Genomic DNA, 22,434 nt, shown 5'->3' on the forward strand with positions numbered 1-22,434 from the left:
CAGGTCAAACAGGTTAAAGAATTGAAATACCTTGGATCACTGGTCCAGGAGCGAAAAGTGGCATGCACCACCAAAATCACCGGCCGTACTGGCCAAGCTACTGTGGCCTTTGCTTCCCTCAAATGGTGCTTCTGGCGAAAGAAAAACATATCCATTAAGACTATAGTCTACCTCTTCGGAACATTGATCTTGCCTATTTTGCTCTATAGATCAATGACTTGCATGATGCTTCAATCCGATGTCAATAAACTTGCATTCATCAAATTCTGGGTGTCTTGCTCTGTGACCACATGCGAAATGACACTATCTGAATGCGATGCAATTAGCATCCCACAATCGAAGAAGAAACTCAAGAGATGCAGATTGTAATGTTTCGGACATGTGTGCAGGATGGATGACAGTAGGCTTCCACACATGCTATGGCGGCAACAACCATTACAGTGGAAGGTGCAGAAGGCGGCACCGAAAAAGACCTGGATGAAACAAATCGAAGCTAACTTTAAAAATTGCTGAATAAACATAAGTGAAGCTAAGAACATTGCACTCGACCCACAGGAGTGGAACTGCATCATGAAAAAAATCTGGGACCCAGTGGCACCCTCAGTAGCATATTGACTCAGAGGTCACCCTCGTCCAGCTGCTCACTAGGGACCAAAGAAGAAGGGCCAGAGCTCCATCCTAGGCTGAATCAAGATGAGATGCCACCTTCTGGGAGTGCCTTCTGACCAGAAAGGGTGGAGTCAGTTGCTCTCATTGGGCATCTTCTCAAAGCTGTAGGGGCAGAAAGAGATAGTACTGTTAGCGACATTGCCCATACTCATCCTGATTACGTCGGATGACCCAGAAGGTGACCCTAAGATGCGCATGTGATAGGATTTAAAAGTGTATTTTTGTGATCATAGAGCGTAACCCACTGTGTGAAGCTCAAATCCATGGAAGATATGCTTAATGTTTAATTCACTTTTGATTATAGGGTGTGTGTTTGTGTTCGTATTACTTTCAGGTTGTGTCAGAACAAAAGAAAGACTGAAGAAGAACTTCTATTTCAGGGCTGCAGGGTAGGAATTATGATGGAGGACTGAAGTCAAATCTTCATACCTTGAGCAGTCAAGAGTCTAGAAGGAGGCCCAGAAGGATTTCAAATAATGAAGGGGAAGAGTAATGATACTCTGCAAGGACTCGGCACTGATCGAAGATGGTTAAGTATAACATTTGCATAAATGTTTTATATTATTTTCCCCAGTGAGAACTGAAGTACAGAATAATTCAACTAGTATATTATACATTTCCAAACTGTTATCTAACTTTTTCTGTTTTAACTTGTGAGCAAATATTCATAATTTGTTTTAAAGCAGGAAAACTGTGAGGTATTTTAGACTGCATGCACTTTAGGTTTTGATCATTTTTTAGTTAATATTCCCTTAAAATTAGGTTATTACATTGTTTAAAACACACAAAGATATAGTTTGTCAATGTTTGTTATGTCCTAAGCTACAAGTTAAAAACAGAACATTTTTATATTTTTGTTCAACACACACAAATGAAAGCAGACTGGCAACATCAGAGTAAAATATTTATAGTACATTCATATTGTACTTGAACAAATGAATACCTCTTCTAGAAAAACCTAGACTGGGTGAAAAATTTTGCTTTATAAAGGTAGGTTACTCCAGCATGTTTCCTTGGTGCACTTGTTTCAGTTTGGCCCCTAGTGCAAAATGAGATCGGCTTTCTTGCGAATGTTAATTGCCAAAGTGAGTTCAGTAAATACAGTAGGTGAGCTTGACCTTTGATTTATTATTGCTGCTGCATCTCAGCTCATTTATTGGGCCCTGAATCTTGGTCACAGCTGGTCTGGATTTGGTAGATTTTTTTCCCAGAATAGTATCTTTGACTTGTGTCTGGCCACCCTGTACTTTTCATTGCAACCCTACATAAATATCATTGGACTTGGTGATGCTAAATCAGACCATTATAAATGAATCTGGATATGCATACATGAATGTGATCTGAATGGAATGGTGTCAAGTCTGGGGTTGGTTCTCTGCACCTTATAATGCATTTCAAGTCATTTTTGGTGGAAAAAAACAGGTTTGTAAAATTGACAGCTTCATATTTGAACATTTGTGTAAATGTATGACATGTAGAAATGAATGTATTTTAAGATTTGCATAATGCATTTTTCAAACTACAATAAATGCCGAAGTACACTTGGAGTTGGATAGCACTGAACCAGCATAGTGCATAACACTCAGGAAATATTATTAATATTCTTACTTTTCTTCATTGCAATTTTTTAGGTTAACTAAATATTAATTCTTTGCTGAGAAAAACAACAATTTATCAGATGTTAGAGTGCTGAATAAAATCTAATGGCTCAAATTTTTTGACTTTTTTCCCAAAATGATGTTAAAGAGATGTACGGTGCAGGTTTTTAATTTATTTTAAATCACTCCAGTAGAGGGCAGCATAACTCTTGTTTCAGGCATTGAATGGGCCTTCACTGGTAGGATGAAAAAATCAATAAATGAAATGACATTGCTTCCTAAAAAATGTGTATGTTTTGCAACTAATGTGGTATAATTAATTCTTGACTTTTGATGAACTACTATTGATATGAAAGTAAATAAAAACTTTGTGCTTATGGCACTGTGAGATATATGCCATATAATGTTTTGGTGCAGCAAAATCAGTTACATATTGTAATATAAAACAAATTGTTTTTTATAATTAGGTATTAAAGACAATAAATTATATTTAAGATCTTAAGTGTAATATAAAGCACATTGTTTTTCACAATTACTGTAGGTATGAAAGGTAAGTAATCATATTTATCATCTTAAGAGTGCCACATGTTCTGAGGTGATGGTTTGTAGCATATATAGCAGTGGCTTTGACCGTGTTGCATTAATGTGGACAATTACACAATTACATTACAAAAAGCAGTGTGCAAAAGAATATAAAGAGAGTGTTATTGTTTGAAACTTTGAAACAGTTTTACCATATCTATGATTTGTGCCACAACCATCAGAGGTTCCATGTAAGAATTTGAACATTTTGAATTATTTGAGCACACAGTTAAAGAAATATGTTTTCTAAGAACATATTCTTTTTTTCTTGCAAATTTTCAAAATCTGATTATAGTGACTAAATTTTTTGCATGTGCACATTTTCAATCACACTTGTTTTCAAACATTTCAAGGCTGTACTGCTAGAGTAATTAAAAGAGTAACACCATAGGCTGTCATTGGTTTCCATTTTTCCTAGCTTGGTTAGAATTTAGGCAGTTTACTGGGACAGATTTTGGTTATCAGATGCATTGCTGTCTAATTTATTAATGATTTTCAAATTAATTCAAAGGTGAATTACTTGAGTACTAAAATTAGGAAATGCTTTTTAAATGAGATGGGAAGGATGGTTGCTTCTGTGTTGTTGGGATTTGGAAAAAACATAGAAACACATCAAACTGTCCGTGTAGTATCCTGCATTGGAAGCCTAGTGTGCAGCATTTTAAATTGCTCTTTTAATACTTTCCATGCGATCGCCCATATTTGGATTTTATTGGAATTTTGAGGATTAGAGAGACCCCAGGGGATCCCCTACTGTCTCAGAGATCAACTGTATATCTGATCCTATTAAGGGTGTACCAACACGAACAACATTTATACAGTAATTGACAAATCTTAGTTCTTACAAAACCATTTTTCATTTTACAATTGTAGATCAGCTGGCAATAATTTATTTGCATATGCTGACAGATTCTCTTGCACAAAGAACCTCTGCCTGCATGTAGTTAAACTTAATATTAGTTTGAAAGGACTAGAAAAAGAAAAGTGGGACAGCAGGTCAAAATGACAGGATTAAGATGCCTAAATAAAATATATAGAATTTAGAATATCTTTATTGTCATTGTAACAAATACAACAAAATTAGTGTCAAAATATAAATAAATGTTAATAAATATAATTACAGAAGGATAAGAAGAAATAAGGTAGAACACAAACATTCAACATAAGACCTTAACTGCACATGAACACTATTGCACAAGATGTCATCTATTGCGATGCTGCATTGGAGGTGATTAAGTGGCATTAGGTGGTATATAGGGAAATATACCACCAGGAATTAAATGGGAAATTCACTGCAAGTGGCCACTTTATTCCTCCCTAAAAATAAAGTTAATTCATTAATTATCGTAAATTCATCATGGAATCTACTCAACAAAATGTAAAATATGTGGCTTTTGAACAGAAACCAGAAAGCCTAAATGTGTCTCAAAGTTGTTTAAAATATAAGTTGCTGGATGGCCATTGTGCTTATCTCTTTTCAATAGTAGTGTCATGCATATGGGTTTAGATTTGGTGACTGGTTATTACTGTACTTGCAACATCTTACTTTAGGAATAGCAAAGTCTACAGTGGGCTTGGCGTTCTGATATACCTCTCGTTGTACTCGCCTGTTAGCTGCCAGATTCTAGGGGTCTTGTTCGGCTTCCATTTTGTAAACTGAGCAAATGCAATATTGCTGCTTCTTTTGCTGCTCCTTTTTCATTACAACCAATGAGCAATAATATGCAATCCAGTATCTGCCAATAAACACACACTCAGTAATTATTGTAACAATACAGCACTTCCATTTTTAACACTCAGTAAATAGGTTATAGGACACGCACGGTGGACAGTTTGAGCTCTGTAACAATTGTAAGGCTTTATGGACAGTTTGATATGCATGGCCTGCGGTAATGCAAATCTCTTGTTAATGCAATCTCTCTTGTGCATGTAAACTGGAATCCTACAGGAAAATATTTCCAAACACACCAGATTGGCAGTATATGTAAACAAGTAAAAGGCTGTTATTACATTACATTAATATTTTTACATGAATTATTCTTATTTTACACTGGAAATTCATGGATGCAAAGATCTTAACTGCACGTTTTGTTTCAATTTTCTGAATCAATTCATGCTCTGTAGAAATTTTGGCCTGCCCATTATGACTGTCCTGTGTCATTTGTACAGCAAATGTCCTGTAGATTTTTAGTCAATTTTATCTTTGAGAAGCTGTGCTCTCCACTGAAATGGGATAGCTGAGGAGCACTCTCAACGCTGCTGTCTAAGACAATGTATTTTGAGAATTAAGTTTTTGTTTTTGGAGTGCACTGTCTTTTAACCGTTTTCTCTTTTTGTGTTTGCAGCCACATCATTTTGATCATTTTAACATCCTGTGCTTTGCTGTTTGATCAACTCTCTCTGGCACCTAAATCTTTAAATTTGGATCACAGATCTGACAGATTTCCCTTATGTATGTCATTTGTTCAAACATGGATAATGAGAACTGGATCCACTCCTGCTCTGGCCAAGAGCCTATCCACTCCCGAAGTCTCCCACCTGTCTCTGGAGAAAACCTGTGCTCCAACTAATGACTGATTCTATCACTACCTCTCTCTTTCTGGGAACTGGTTTTACGTGGCCCATTGAGGCTCCTCATGCCTGCCTACCTCCTCAGAATCTTCAAAATACACCGCCTAGTTCCAAGTTCCAATTCTGGGGTTGTTGCCACAGGTCACCCTTTACCCTAATTGACCGTGACCCACCTAATTCTACGTGACTGGTCTGGAATCTCCTCCTATGCCACCGTAAGGGTGCACAATGTCTCTATAAAGAACACCAGGGTCAGCCAACCAACTCCTCCTCTAATTCGGCGACCCTGACCTCAAGGTGCTGGATCAGCTGGCATTTCCTGCAGATGTAGCCCTCATAGAAGACTGGCTCCTCTAAGCCATTCTCTAAAAAGTCCAAGATCCAATAGGACTTGCATTGCACTGGCCTGGCCTCATTATTAACATTTGAGTTAGAGTACTAAACTGCCTTAACTTTTATTTTATTAAAGTTAAATGATTTAACTTAAATGATAAAACTAAAAAAATTAAGCCAAAGAAATTAAAAACCTCTAGTTATTTTACACCTCCTGTAAACTTTAAACTCCTTCGACTGCCTGCTCAATTCTGTGGGTGGTGGTGCATGGCAGTTCTTAATAAGTGGAGCTGCCATGTACTGCTGAGCCCTTCTGATGCTTTGAAGTATTTCCGAAAACTATTTGTTGCTACAATTTAATTACGAGACTGCTAGTTTGAATACCGCCTAACAAGTAACTTTTCGAAATAATAGTTTACACGCTTAAAAATTTCCACACGGCTCATAAGTGGCCAACAGCGGTCGACGTCCAAACTTCCTTAGAGGCAGACAAGTGGTACATTTGTAGGTTGCTTCCAAAGGATTCCATGTGATTGCTGGATTGAGCATTAACAGGTCTGTGATGCACATTGAATATGTCCAAAATTGAAAATGTTTGAGTGGTACTGCATGCAAAGCGCTACACTGAATGGATCAACAGAGTGTGTCTACCCGGCGTGGGTAAGCCGTTGAACAAGTTCCCATGTGAGATTGAATTAACAGGTCGATTGTTCCCTGCACGAACTGAATGGATCAACGTGTGTCTACCCGGCGTGGGTAATTCCCAGTCCCCACGAACGAGAAACGTGCGGGTCATACGCTCGCACTGATTACGTTCCTGCCCTTTGTAACCTCATCCCTCAAGGTCGGGTGACTTGGTGGATTATATATAAAAAAGCACCCAGAACCACAAAGAACAATGAAAAGTCAACGTGGAAACCGACTGAGGCGGTGTTTGGAAAATTAACAGTCAACGTGACTCACAGGTGCGTGTGGACTGTACACAGACGAAAGCGACTCAGGTAGGGAGTTGGGGGCGGGCACATAAGCGAGCAGTGCGTACTGAACGAGCGCCGTTCAACCCCGTCCTTCGCTTTGGAAGGAGAAGGCGCTCCTCCGGTATGTTGCATCGTAGCGTGCATTGTTGCAATGTTACTTTTCTTGGTGGTTTATTAAATTACGGATTTTTCAAATGTTTATTTTTTCCTCTGTGCTTAAAATCATTTAAAAAGCGGCCTGATTATGCGGGTTGGCTAGTATTAGATAATGAGCAGACAAATGTGGAATTCATGCATGAAAATCCTTCCAGACCGGGGCTATATGCCTTTTTTCTTGGATCAATGCCACCAATTTAATCGGAAGCAAAGCACAATTTACTTCACAGTTGCTTTTGCAAAATGAAATACTGAGTTTCGCTTCGAATTCAGTTTCACATGGATCATTTTGCTCATCGATAGTCACTAGTTAGCCTAACGTACACATCTTTGTGGTCATGGGACAAAAACTACAATATTTGAACAGATATAGACACAGGGAGAACATGCAAACACTAAATGGACAACAGCCAGGTGTGGGATTTACAATACAATACAATACAGTTTATTTTTGTATAGCCCAAAATCACACAGGAAGTGCCGCGAATGGGCTTTAACAGGCCCTGCCTTTGACAGCCCCCAGCCTTGACTCTCTGAGAAGACAAGGAAAACTCCCAATAAAACCTTGTAGGAAAATGGAAGAAACCTCGGGAAAGGCAGTTCAAAGAGAGACCCCTTTCCAGGTAGGTTGGGCGTGCAGTGGGTGTCAAAAGTAGGGGTCAATACAATACAATATACAGAACAGAACAATTCCTTAAGACAGCATAATAATAAAAATTTTAGAAGTACGATTTAACAGTAGATGATATGACATAATTAGGTTTGGATATTTTTAGAGTCCTGGAGACCTCATCCATCTAGCTGCCTCCCCATTTGCCATGCCACGGCTGAAGCTCGATGAAAGGACCCCTCTTTCCCATGATTCCTGTGATCCTCCATCAGGGATGACTTTACCATAGGCAGGCAAACAACTTGGCAGGTGGGCGTGGCACCAATTGCCACATTTGGGTACCGAGAACAGAAACAGAATAGGTGAGGGTTTAAATCCAGGATGGCTGATCTAACCAATGCACAGCTGACCCAGCCACATTACTGAAAGATTTTCTTTTTAAAAATTTAATGAAATTTTTGGTGTCAGAAGTGCACACAAATGAACACAAAAGCTATGAAGTAAATGTGTTACTAGTCCGAGAGAAAAAATGTGGCACAGATGGTGGCTCAAATGGTGATCCTTTGTGTATATACCGCAGCCTTTAAGTAGCGTGCACCTATTGATGTATGAAGTGTGCACACTTCTGCTTTCATAAATGGCTCCTAGTGGGTAACAGTGCTCACTCGTGATCATCAGAGTTTGGTAACCTTCCCCTCAGTTTCCAGAGCTCAATAACTTTCTTAAATGGCACCCAATAGATGACGGTGCCCTAGGTGGCTTCCTATGTTGTCTAATTGATTGACTGACTCTGAGGACAAATATGGCTAATAATTATCAAGTCTCAAAAGGTTTTCTTTGTACAACTATGCTCTGGATGTTCATTGCTTCTTCTGACCTTATCAAGTCTCATTAACTGTGCTGCTTTTTGTTTGTTAATTTTACTTCTTCTGATACTAACTACCATGGTAATATTATATTCATCATTTTTAGTTAATTTCCCACTGTTTTTTTTAAACTAAAACTTACAGCACAGGCCATTTTTACAGTATTCCAGTTGTTTGGATTTTTAAAATTATAATATCTTTTCCAATATGGTAATTTATGAAAGTGACATGAAATGTGCCCAAACATTCATTGATTTACTGTATTGCTAGCAGGCAGCACAAATCTACCATATTTATCTTTTACTGAGTAAAGCAATATTTGCATAAATTGAGAAAACCACCTATTGTCATCGTATCTATCTGTGTGAAACAACTCAGCACCCAGTGGAGCGATTTTGTTGAAATTATGTATACTTATTCTTTAGGGAAGTTTGTTGGGGAGCTTACATTTTCCTTCTGCTATTTTGAATAGCGCACGCTGTACAGATTTTTGAAATTTCAAACACTCACATTTAAGAAGCATTGATGAATTTCAAAAATCATCCATCTTAAGACAGAGCAACATTCTGTGAAACCTCTTTGATTAATTTAATAAATTTTGTTTCAGATCTACCTTCAGAGGTTATTTCAGCCTCAATATTTTGTGCATTTTCTTTATTTACATGTCTGATAGTGTGGATGAAAACTCATCAACGGTTATGCAAATCTCTACTACACCGATTCATGTGTCCTGCTGCTTGAAGTTGTACCAGGAAAGGTAAATGATCTGTGTAACTGTTACTTGTAACCAACAATTTTAGCTTGAGTCACAACACAGAATTTACTTCTTCATCAGGTATTTCTTTCAGCATTTTTATGTTTAAGAAATATAAACTGCCATTAGTCATTGAAACTCTACAACCAACAACTGACAATACAACAGAATCTGTACATAATTTAATTTGGAATTTCATGTCAGTGAGTCTGAGATGAAAGTCTATGTACAGCCACAACATGCCTATTTGGGCTCCATTTTCAACTGCATGATATTAAAAAAAATATGTATAAAATAAAAATGTGATATAAACAGTGCATCCATTTTGTTATGTTACAGCCTTATTCCAAAATGGATTAAATTCATTTTTTTCCTTAGAATTCTACACACAACACCCCATAATGACAACGTGAAAAAAGTTTACTTGAGGTTTTTGCAAATTTATTAAAAATAAAAAATTGAGAAAGCACATGTACATAAGTATTCACAGCCTTTGCCATGAAGCTCAAAATTGAGCTCAGGTGCATCCTGTTTCCCCTGATCATCCTTGAGATGTTTCTGCAGCTTAATTGGAGTCCACCTGTGGTAAATTCAGTTGATTGGACATGATTTGGAAAGGCACACACCTGTCTATATAAGGTCCCACAGTTGACAGTTCATGTCAGAGCACAAACCAAGCATGAAGTCAAAGGAATTGTCTGTAGACCTCCGAGACAGGATTGTCTCGAGGCACAAATCTGGGGAAGATTACAGGAAAATGTCTGCTGCTTTGAAGGTCCCAATGAGCACAGTGGCCTCCATCATCCATAAGTGGAAGAAGTTCGAAACCACCAGGACTCTTCCTAGAGCTGGCCGGCCATCTAAACTGAGCGATCGGGGGAGAAGGGCCTTAGTCAGGGAGGTGACCAAGAACCCGATGGTCACTCTGTCAGAGCTCCAGAGGTCCTCTGTGGAGAGAGGAGAACCTTCCAGAAGGACAACCATCTCTGCAGCAATCCACCAATCAGGCCTGTATGGTAGAGTGGCCAGACGGAAGCCACTCCTTAGTAAAAGGCACATGGCAGACCGCCTGGAGTTTGCCAAAAGGCACCTGAAGGACTCTCAGGCCAGGAGAAACAAAATTATCTGGTCTGATGAGACAAAGATTGAACTCTTTGGTGTGAATGCCAGGTGTCACGTTTGGAGGAAACCAGGCACTGCTCATCACCAGGCCAATACTATCCCTACAGTGAAGCATGGTGGTGGCAGCATCATCCTGTGGGGATGTTTTTCAGCGGCAGGAACTGGGAGACTAGTCAGGATAAAGGGAAAGATGACTGCAGCAATGTACAGAGACATCCAGGATGAAAACCTGCTCCAGAGCACTCTTGACCTCAGACTGGGGCGACAGTTCATCTTTCAGCAGGACAACGACCCTAAGCACACAGCCAAGATATCAAAGGAGTGGCTTCAGGACAACTCTGTGAATGTCCTTGAGTGGCCCAGCCAGAGCCCAGACTTGAATCTGATTGAACATCTCTGGAGAGATCTTAAAATGGCTGTGCACCGACGCTTCCCATCCAACCTGATGGAGCTTGAGAGGTGCTGCAAAGAGGAATGGGTGAAACTGGCCAAGGATAGGTGTGCCAAGCTTGTGGCATCATATTCAAAAAGGCTTGAGGCTGTAATTGCTGCCTAAGGTGCATCAACAAAGTATTGAGAAAAGGCTGTTTTATTTTTAATAAATATGCACAAACCTCAAGTAAACTTTTTTCACGTTGTCATTATGTGGTGTTGTGTGTAGAATTCTGAGGAAAAAAATGAATTTAATCCATTTTGGAATAAGGCTGTAACAGAACAAAATGTGGAAAAAGTGATGTGCTGTGAATACTTTCTGGATGCACTGTATATAGGTTTTAAAATAAGCCCAATTTAAAGCATGACAAAAAAGTGACATAAAATCGTTGCACTTTTAGGCTTAGGATTTTATATATAGAGAGTAATAAACAATTCAATGAATAAATGAAACTACATTTAAGCCAGGTTGAGACCCTGACTAAAATGTTTAGAGTTTCAACCCAATTTCTAGATTTAACATCTACCATTAAATGCCAATTATTGTTGTGTTTAATTTTAGTTTACATACTTGTTAAAATTCCAACTCCTTATCTGTTCTTTTGAAACTTAAGCCTTTCATTTTTCAATTGCATGACAAAGGAGCGAGCAACTCAGCATCTAACTTGGTTTTATTCACACAAGTGTTTTTTCATCATGAAGTATCTGTTTTAATAAAGTATTTGTAAATAAACGAAAGAGGAAAACCTTGAAGGACTAAGAATTATTAATAATTTCCAGTCTATATAAATCATTTGGATGATATCCTTGGATATACAGTACAAAATGTACAATATAAGAATGATGTGTCATGGCAGAATAAAACAGTAGCAGGCCATCAAACTAACAAGTGTCATTATTGGTTAAGGTTTAGCTTCTAATTAAGAACAGGGTTAGAACAGAAACCTGCAGCTACTGTAGCACTCCAGGGGAATCAGCACTGACTTTGGTAAATGTTTTAAAGTCACATATCAAAAAGAGTTACCATTCAATTTAAAGGTCTAAACCAAATTAATGATATACACTGTATTGTCAGTTGTAAAACCAGCAAATCTTTGTTGAACAAGATATTCATTTGTAGCACGCTTAACAGTGCTTTAAATACTCCCCTCCAGGACCTTAGACATAGTGTTATTTTAATCGGCAGCCCTGAATTTCTCCATTATGGGGTGGGCTCTGCTCCCATCAAGTTCGGTATCAGGATATGCTAGGGTACTCCTGTGGCTAGAAGAGGGATAGAAAAGGTATAGAAATTGAATGCAGCTTTATTTATATACATATATCAGTTCTTCAGTAATGACGACTTCCAGAGGATTTTTTTATAGTCAGCTACTGGATGTACAGTCTTGGAATAGGAATGGAAATGCATTAGCTCTGATTTTTCCTGCATCTGGGAAAAGTAAAAGTGTGTTTTACTAGTCAGACATGCTGGTTTCTAATCTTTATCTGAAATCCAACCTAGACAAGGCAATTTAATAGTGTTTGCAAAACACAAAGACCCTCATACAGTTTAGCTGGACAAAACGGTTACATTCAGCCTTGACAGCAGGGCAGGAAATAGCAGCAAGACGTCCAAAAGTAATTTCAGAATAATAAGTCCTTTGGTTTTTTTCTGGAGGCACATAAGCAATCGTTTAAGACGGAGCGAGTTTACTCTTTTTTGGACCGATTTCATCAGCAGGTTATCCAATTCGTCTCAGACAGTAATCTCAGGAGAAAGGGTGGATCGTTTCCCCCCTTTTTTGTATTTCTTTGCTGTATGCAAGGTGAAAAATTAGAAGCTGGAGTCAGAGCCTAACACTGGGTGATTAAGACAGGGACAGTAAATGAGATGTGGAGAGCTGTGTGATCAAGACTGCAGAGAGATGGGGACAGAATCAATCATGAAAATTCATTTCTGAAAGGAATTTTGATTTGGTATCAAGCAACTGCATTTCATTACTGAGGTACTGAGGTCCTTGTGAACTTCTAAGAAGTTTAATGTTGTAGTTAGGCTAATTCGCTTTTAGAATGAAAACTGCAGTGGAATAACTTCCTTTCTGCCTGCCCTGTGCACTTTGCCAAGTGGGTGCCATGAAGGTGTAGCTGGAATTTACTTCCCATTTCTTCATGGGATGCCTTATTTGATAAGTTTGCTTGGCTAACTGAGGATGCGTTATGTTCAAATATTGAGTTTTCGTTTGTTAAGGTCCCCTGTGCTGGACTGGAATATCGTCTAGGTTGAAATCCTGCTTGCATTAGTTACTTCCAGGACTGGATTATAAAAATGATAGATGGATGAATCTGATATGTAAAGAAATCACAATGAAACCACGTTTACATTTCTGATGTCCTTCTGTGCAGGGATTGTACATATAAATTGTTAATAACATGCAGTAAAGTGGACCAGTGGTTAGGGTCACTGCTTCATAGCACCCAGCAAGCTCTCTTTCTGCGTGGAGAGTACACATTCTCACAGTTTTTGTGGGTACTGGGTACTCTGATTTAATCCCCCACTCCAAATATGTGTGAATGTGCGGGTTAAGTCAATCAGAGACTACGATATGACGTTGTTCTATAATGGACTGGGATACCATTCAAGGTTTACTACTACCCTGCACCAAATGTTACTCACGTAGGCTTTGGCTTCCTGTAACCCTATTTTGGGTAAAATAGATTCAAAAAGCTAAGTTAGTGCTATTTATTATTTGCTGAACTTACCTTTTCAATTTAAAGGCTGAAGTCAGCACAAGCCAATCCAAGCAGCATCAGGCACAAGCACGGCCAGACATCTGCATGGGCTAATCTGCGCTTACCAAAATGCATGGAGAGGGATCCATTTGTCATGTTTTAATAGATTCAGTTCTTCAAGAAAAGACTAGTCACAGCATTATAAGTTCTAGTTTTAGCAGTAGAGAGGCATATTGAGGTGAGGATTTTCCACAAAAAGTTTTCGATTGTATGTGGTGTAACAAGAGGGCTGGGGAACTTGTGAAGCTGCCATTCATTGGATCTCCAGGATGCAACAGATGTATCAGTTACGGGTGATCCTGGTAGAATCTCAATGTGTTTTAAGTGACTGTATGTTAGCAGTCTGACAGTGACTGAGATGGTAATATGTGCACACCCTGAAACCTAATTACTGGGTGTCAATGTAGCCTGCTGTCAGTTGTGGTAGACTACTGGCTTTCTGTGTAATTACTGTAAATAATAATCCAAAAACCTGTGACTAGGTGAAATGTACTAGTCAACAAGATCTTTATCTGAAACACCTTTGGAAAGACATTTCAGTATGCAGGTTAGGTGTTTGCATTTCACTACCTGTCGTGCAATAGTTAGAAGTCCTTTGTGAAAATAAAATCATTCTTTGAAGCACCGATAGAGAGATTCTGTACACTTTATATACCTGAGCAGAATGTTGTTGTTCACAGATAATGAATTGGAATGGCCATTATGTAATGTAGGACACTACTTTAGGATTATCCATCTGTTCCTTTATCCTTACATTTTTATGAGGGTACATTATGCAATTTGTAAAGTCTGTAATTTATATTTTATCTGTAAACTTGTTGAAGTGTTCTAACCTGTACTCAGTGAAGAGCTCAATACATAAATGAATAGAACTGAATTGAATACTTTGCCTGAAGCGACTAATTCATTTATACAATACAATACAATACAATACAGTTTATTTTTGTATAGCCCAAAATCACACAGGAAGTGCCGCAATGGGCTTTAACAGGCCCTGCCTTTGACAGCCCCCAGCCTTGACTCTCTGAGAAGACAAGGAAAACTCCCAAAAAACCTTGTAGGAAAATGGAAGAAACCTCGGAAAGGCAGTTCAAAGAGAGACCCCTTTCCAGGTAGGTTGGGCGTGCAGTGGGTGTCAAAAGTAGGGGGTCAATACAATACAATACACAGAACAGAACAATTCCTTAATACAGCATAATAATAAAAATTTTAGAAGTACGGTTTAACAGTAGATGATATGACATAATTAGGTTTGGATATTTTAGAGTCCTGGAGACCTCATCCATCTAGCTGCCTCCCCATTTGGCCATGCCACGGCTGAAACATTGCTCCGATGAAAGGACCCCTCTTTCCCATGATTCCTGTGATCCTCCATCAGGGATGACTTTACCATAGGCAGGCAAACAACTTGGCAGGTGGGCCGTGGCACCAATGGCCACATTTGGGTACCGAGAAAAGAAACAGAATAGGTGAGGGTTAGTATTCAAATATAATTATCATGTTACTTATGTTTTAGTGCTAATGACTAACAACAGAGATGCAGTATGTACAGTTAATCAGCAGCTCTAGTCAGGATATGCTAAACTGAAGTAGTGAGTCTTCAGCCGGGATTTAAAGGCTGAGACTGAAGGGGCATCTCTTATGGAAGCAGGAAGACCATTCCACAGTTTAGGGGCCCTGTAACTAAAAGCTCGACCTCCCACTGTTATTTTATTAATCCTTGGAATCCTAAGCAGACCGGCATCTTGAGATCTTAATGTGCTCAGGTTTGTAAGTCATGATAAGTTCAGACAAGTAAGCCGGACCTTGGCCATTTAATGCTTTATATGTTAAAAGGAGGATTTTGAAATCTGCCCTAAACTTAACTGGGAGCCAGTGTAAAGATTTAAGAACTGGGGTTATGTGTTCATATTTTCTTGTTCTTGTAATAATTCTTGCAGCGCATTTTGGATTAACTGGAGGCTGTATAGAGAACAGTTTGAACAGCCAGTGAACACCGCATTGCAGTAGTCAATCCTACTAGAGATAAATGCATGAATTAATTTCTCACAATCCTGTTTATTTAGAAAGCGCCTTAATTTCCTAACATTTTTAAGATGGAAAAAACATGTTTTGGACGACTTTGTAATATGCGCTTTAAATGACATGCTAGAGTCAAAGATAACACCTAGATTGCGGGCTGATTCAGTAAAATTAATTGGGATTCCAACTGAGTTAAATGACGACAAAATATTGCTGTGATCAGCGTCATTCCCTCCAACAATTAACATCTCTGTTTTATCTGTATTTAAAGACAAGTAGTTCTCATTCATCCATTCCTTTAATTCACTAACACAACTAATTAAAGACAACATCGGAGAAACTTCATTTGATTTAAATGAAAGGTATAACTGGGTGTCATCTGCATACGAGTGAAAATTAACATTATGTTTCCTAATGAGAGATCCCAGTGGAAGCATGTAAAGTGAAAACAGTAAAGGTCCTAGTACTGAGCCCTGCGGGACACCATATTGAACTTCTGTATATAATTTATAGTGTTTCTTGGGGCCTTGACTTATCTCAGGCAGCATCAAGCCCTGGATAGGATGCTACTCAACTGCAGAGCACTAGATTAATGTAACAGAGTTTATATTTATTTTTGCTTCCATCTTTGTGTCTAAAGACAAATATTCAAAACCTACCCTCTAGTTAAGCCATTCCTTACCATTTAAATAAAGGCCATCAATATGGCTTCCACTAAGACAGGAGCTTGACTTAAATGAAGCACAGGAAGTCTGAGGTGCTGCACTGGATCATCCACATGTGGCATCAGAACTACTAGCTAAACCAGGGTGATGAGGTATCAGAGGGTATATCTAAAAATTAAAAATCAAACTTGCAGAAGTGAAATCGCTTCCTCTCACTGTGGATGAATGGCTGGTAAGTAGCCCCGTTGATCTTTTTTGTGAATTATTATACTTTAAATAAAGTAAATATATAAATGTAGTGTTTCAAGAAATCACACAAACAAGCCAATATCAGTAAGTGTTACCTTCAACTACTGTTTATCTTGGAGTGGAAGTCATCTGACATAGATGTGGGTTAACTTTGTCATTGCTTCTGGTGATCTTGCAGCACTCTTATTCTTTAACATGGCTTGGGACGATGGATTCCATCCACAGATGGAGGAGCCATTAATGCCACCTGCTGAACTAATGTGGTCTACTCCACTACCTTTGTCTGTTACTTCCAAGTTTGGTATATTTATTGAGAAAAATAAACATTTTCCCAATAAGTGTTTATGATAATCACAGGCAAATAAGTTTTTTTTTTTTTATTATCCTCTACTTACAAGGTGTTGTTTTGAGTTTTGTTATCTAGGTGTCCTGAAATATCACCTAAACCATTAAGATAGACAGTTGCTTTTCTTTTAATAGGAATTTCCAATAAAATCAATATATGTACACCAATTTACTGTCACCAGTTGTCATGGCCTGTGGAAAGCAGAATGAAACTTAATTAACCTTCTAGCTGTACACAAATGTCATGCAAATTTCAATGCTTTCCTGGCAAGTAAAAAGTGAGAATCAAAATGAGAATGAAAATAGTGATTTAGTAAAAATAAAATTAGATTAAAGAAGCACTATTAACATTAAGTCAAAAGCAGAAAATAAATACAGAAATGCAATCTGCAGTTTAAAACCCTCAAATTATATATATATATATATATATATATATATATATATATATATATGTATATATGTATATATGTATATATGTATATATGTATATATATGTATATAGTGGCCCGGGACGCCTGGATCATGGAAGGGGGCAATGTTTTCCCTGGACGCAAGAGGGCAGCCCCCCAGATTTCCATCCAGGGCCACAGAGACGGAGCTGGGAAGCGCAACCCCATTTGGGTCTATGGCCCAACCAAGGGGCTGCCTGGATGGTTCCTGAGCCCTGGAGGACAGCACTTCCGCCACACCAGGAAGTGCTGCCGGAAGACCATCATCAGCACCTGGAGCACATCCGGGGCATGGAGCTGGAGTCAGGAGGAGAAAGACGGAGCTTGTGAGGGAGGAGTGGGGGCGGCTGGAAGAGAGGATTAAAGGACTGAGGAGTCGTGAGTGTGCGGGAACCCATTGTATATAGTTTGTAATAATAAACTGTGTGTCTTGAACTGTGATGTTGTGTCTGTCTGTGGCTGGGCTATCTATTACAATATATATATTCTGTGAAAATTATGCTTCCCTCCTAAATGTACTTCCCCATAATTCATGACTTGCTGTTTACCTGCAGGGTCAGCTTTATTGATGATATCCCTATGGAGCTTTGGTTTAATCCTCTTACCCCATCTTTTTGTCTGGGATTGTTCACCTCTTCATAGCCTGTGGTGCTGCTGTGTCTGTTGTCATAGAAATGTGATGAGTACTGTGTAAAGTTACCAAAAATGCACATTTTAAATTTTGAACTTAACATTCCCTTGATTTGTTCTAAACAGTTGTCATAATTTTGTTTTATTATTTGATTAGTTTTTGCCCATTGACCCATCTGCCAAAGTAAATCTTTCAATCTGTTTCAGGGTTATTGATTTGTCACCCAAGTAATTTATCTACCGTATTTACTTTTAAAGGTTTAGGGGCATTTTTCATTGTGTTCATTATTTTAAAATCATTAAGTCTGTCACATCATTCCAGTATCAATTTAGATATGTGTCTCTATGGACATTACTATTTTCAGTTGCTAAACCTGTTTATGGCTATGTGACACAAAAAAAAAAAAACAAACACCTGACATATTTGTTTTCCACATGATAAAAGAAGGGAGAGAAATAAAAATAATGAAACTATTGTCAGACTGAAGAGCTAGCAGTTCAGCTGGATCGCAGCATAACCAGAGCCCACCTGCTTTTTTAAGAGCACGCTACCCAGCTACAAAAAGATGCTGGCAAAAAAGGAACAGGAGATGAATTGTTATCTGAAATACCAAAGCAAAGTCATTTACTAGAAATTCAATAGAAACTATTGCCAAAACCAGATTGTTAACATGAATTGAAGCCAAAAAGTAATCGCTAATACTCAAAGCTAGAAATACACTAAATAATTTGTCAACTGTCTTTTAAATCTTCACAAACCCAGCTTATAAACTGTTATGTCAGAGACATCATGTAGCGTGACTTCTTGGAATCTACCCATTGCAAAAAAAAACACAAGACAGTGGCACCCATGTCAAGAATAAAATAGGACAGCAGCAGAATGAAAACTGAGGGCTAACAATATCGAGTCATCATTCCCATCTATTTAAGATGGAGGCACACAGTAGCTTGTTAGCTAAGCACTGGAAACAATTAAAAAAAACTAAGAATATTAGCTATAGTTAGGGGAAAGAGTTCTAATCAGAATAAGGGCCTGTTGCTACATTTCTTTGCTACTTACTTTGGCTTGGATGATTGGTTGTACCTTGATTTCTCCGTTTTTTCAAACTCTTGCACTGCTTTTGACAGTCCCTTTGACTGTGTCCATTCCCCGGTGATTATTTGTGCTTTCAGAACTTTAAAGATCATTCAGTGGGATCCTCCCAGTATTCATTACAGTTCACTTTCTGGAATTCAGTCCCACCCATCTTTTTTTTTTATTATACTTTATTAATCCCGAAGGAAATTACTTGGTTTTCGCATACCCCTTGGGGTCAGAGTGCAGGGTCAGCCATTGTATAGCGCCCCTGGAGCAACTGAAGGTTAAGGGCCTTGCTCAAGGGCCCAGCAGAGTAGCATCTCTTTTGGCAGTGATGGGGATTCAAAATGGCAACCTTTGGGATACCAGCGCAGATCCTTAGCCTCAGAGCCACCACTCTGCCTTGCCTTTATAATTGATATTCCAATTAGTTTGTATTGTTGTAGTTCCTTCAGCCTATCAATCCATTTTTGAGTCTACTTAATGTAAACTGAACTGCTCTTTTTATCCAGCAGTTACTCATCTGTGTGAGTGTTTCTTCTAAATATCATTTGATGTTGTATTTTCATGTATGCTGTTTTATTCATTGCTTGTTGTTCCTTGTTGTCACTAATTCGTTGGAGACTAGCAAGTCTGAACTGCATTGCACTGTGTAGATGTGACAATAAATTAGAACTTGTGGCCCATGTTGACTTACTCTAAATTTCTGTTATAGGTGTCAAGTGCAGCTTTGCTGTTTTTCCTTGTCGCCTCATTAAAATGATTTTCAGGTTTGGTTAACTGCTAAAACTAAATTCACCCATTATGCCTATGTATGGGTGCGTATTTTTACGCCCTATACAGAGGGGTCCTCGGGTTACGACGCAGTTCCTTTCCTACAACAGTGATGTAACCCGAATTTTGGTGTAAGTTGAGACACACCCTAGCCTAAGTCATTTACCTATCCTAACACATTTGCAAAATCATAATCTAGAACAAGGGTGGCATGGTGGTGCAGTGGGTAGCGCTAATGCCTCGCAGTTAGGAGACCCAGGTTTGCTTCCCAGGTCCTCCCTGCGTGGAGTTTGCATGTTCTTCCCGTGTCTGCGTGGGTTTCCTCCGAGTTCTCCAGTTTCCTCCCACAGTCCGAAGACATGCGGATTAGGTGAACTGGCGATTCTAAATTGTGCTTGGTGTGTGTGTGTGTGTGCCCTGTGGTGGGCTGGCACCCTGCCCGGGGTTTGTTTCCTGCCTTGTGCCCTGTGTTGTCTGGGATTGGCTCCAGCAGACCCCCTTGACCCGGTAGTTAGGATATAGCGGGTTGGATGGATGGGTAATCTAGAACATAAAAACACAACTAAGCCACAGAAAAAGGAAAAGGACATAAATATACTGTACTGTACACTGTACTGCAGCGTTTCTCAACCTTTAGGAGCCATGATAAGGGCCAGAAAGTCGCCAAACAAAGCAACACAAACGGAACACTTCCTCTGCGTGCAACCAAACGAGTTCGCCCACATAGTCTGTAAGTATGATGCTAACGGCATAAACTGAAACACATGTCAGTTAACTTTTTATGGGAGTGAGCGTTGTAAACTCGAAACGTTGTATGTCGAGACATTGTAACCCGAGGACCCCCTGTATTGGACTGGCGTCTTGTCCAGGGTTGGCTCCTTTCTTATGACCAGAGCAGATGGAATAGTAATTGACCTGACTATCAAAGTTTTAGAAAACAGGTGGATATAAGGAAGAAGGTTTCTGTTTCTGTTCACTGTTTTTGAGTCCCGTGTTAGAATTTCTGTCACTTTAGTGTGGTGTCTGTATGGTTTTCATTGAGTTATCTCTGGGTGTTTTTCCTCCCACATCCCAAAAACAAGCAAATTAAGTTACATAACTCTAAATGATGCTGTGTGGGTGCGCTCTGCCTTGCTCCAGAACTTGCCAGGGTAGACCCCAGCTCCTCAAATCCTTGGTTTTGAAAATGGATTGATAGCTGGATGGAAGCACCAACAGTTCTAGCTTGTATCCCTAAAGGGTTCTACTGAACGCCTCGCCCAAAGTGTCACACCACTGACTAATGGTGGCTTCAGAAAAAAATCATACTTGAACAAAATCTCAAATGGCAGTTGTAAATGCATACTTTATCGATCAAAGTAAACAGAGTATACAGCGTACTACTCAGTCCAGAAGACAGATGAAGACTCCACTTTCAACCACAGGGTCACCTAATTGCTTTTTCAGAGTAGTCATTTGCAGTCTGTTGGCTGCATACTCTTTTTTTTAAACAATAATTGTGTCCTTTTCCCAAGTTTTCATGGCAGTAAGTGAAATACCAAGTGTGGCAGTGAATGTCCCTTCAGGTCTCATTGATTTCTGGCAACAGCTTTATGGCAGAACTCAGTATCATTAATCTGGTTATGTTTCGGACCTGCACAGTTCCAAGCTGCAGATGGTGGCTTTCATTAAAATAAACTGAGGCTAGCAAGGGGGCATTCAAGCATGGACACCATTTAGTGTGCTTAATTAAAATGGCGATCCCGTGTCTCTGAAGTTAAGTACCTTAACATCTGCTTTTTAACTGCTTGCAGTATTTTATAGTTACAGTAGTTATAGAAGGATGTGGAGCAGAGTCACAATCATAGCCTCCCATTGTACACACAGAGCACAGCACACTTTCTCCAGATTCCCTCCAGGTACCCTAACATTAAAAAAGAGCTTTATCTTTCAGGCAATGATCTAGTGACTATGACTTTGCTAAAGTGTAATATTTCTCATAGTATTATTGACAATTTAAGCAAGGATTTTAGTATGGAACAATGCTTCTTGCAATCCTGAACAGAAAAACAAGGACATTGATAGATGGCAAAATGTATGAAGGAATATTACACTGTAATGTGTTATTAACCTGTTCTGAATGAAATAGGATTCAGCAAATGGATAGCCACTGTTATGATGTTTATGATGTTGTAAATTTCCAAATTTGTCTAAAATCCTGTTTTTGCGTTGACATTCTGGGGTATTTAATGTTGCTTGATGTTGAAAATGAATTTAATTCATGTTAGCACATGGCTTAAATAGACTAAACAGCAAAATGTGAGAAAAAGAGAAAGAAAAAAAAGAAGAAAAGAGGATCTGCATGTTTTTTTGAATCCACTGTATGACCCCCAAGTCCTCAGTCTACAATGACAGGGTTAGTGCAACCTGCCCAGATGTCAGGAGAACATACACTATATCTATGGTGGAACTGAAAAGACAGGAATTTGAAGTACTGTACAGTATCTAATTATTAAGTCTCTAAAGCTTTGAGGTGGCAATAATATCCCCAGCACTAATAAACCACCTTAAGAAAATAAAATGGGATCATACATCTTAGGGAAATCTCAGTCAAAAGGAGCAAAGTTAAATCATGTTTTATTTGGCAGTTCTGCAGCACTTAGGTGATCTTCCAATGTATATGTTACATACACTGTTTTTATTTATTTATTTAAACAACACACAAATATATATATATATATATATATATATATATATAGACACACCACGCTTGGGTCACAGATTTGCACAGAGACACTCAAAAT

The 22,434-nt window shown here is 38.8% G+C and overlaps 1 long non-coding RNA gene across 1 annotated transcript in view; it reads left to right on the forward strand.

Annotated features, from left to right (window-relative positions):
* The first annotated feature begins 6,822 nt into the window (after positions 1–6,822).
* The window catches only part of LOC120530402, a 55,496-nt gene continuing 39,884 nt past the window's right edge, over positions 6,823–22,434 (forward strand). Inside the window, exons 1-2 of the long non-coding RNA XR_005633958.1 lie at positions 6,823–6,851; positions 9,036–9,119. This is a non-coding gene — a long non-coding RNA (uncharacterized LOC120530402). The remainder of the gene's footprint in view (positions 6,852–9,035; positions 9,120–22,434) is intronic.

This window comes from Polypterus senegalus, chromosome 5 (genome assembly GCF_016835505.1).
Source record: "Polypterus senegalus isolate Bchr_013 chromosome 5, ASM1683550v1, whole genome shotgun sequence".
Classification (NCBI taxonomy): Eukaryota; Metazoa; Chordata; class Cladistia; order Polypteriformes; family Polypteridae; genus Polypterus; species Polypterus senegalus.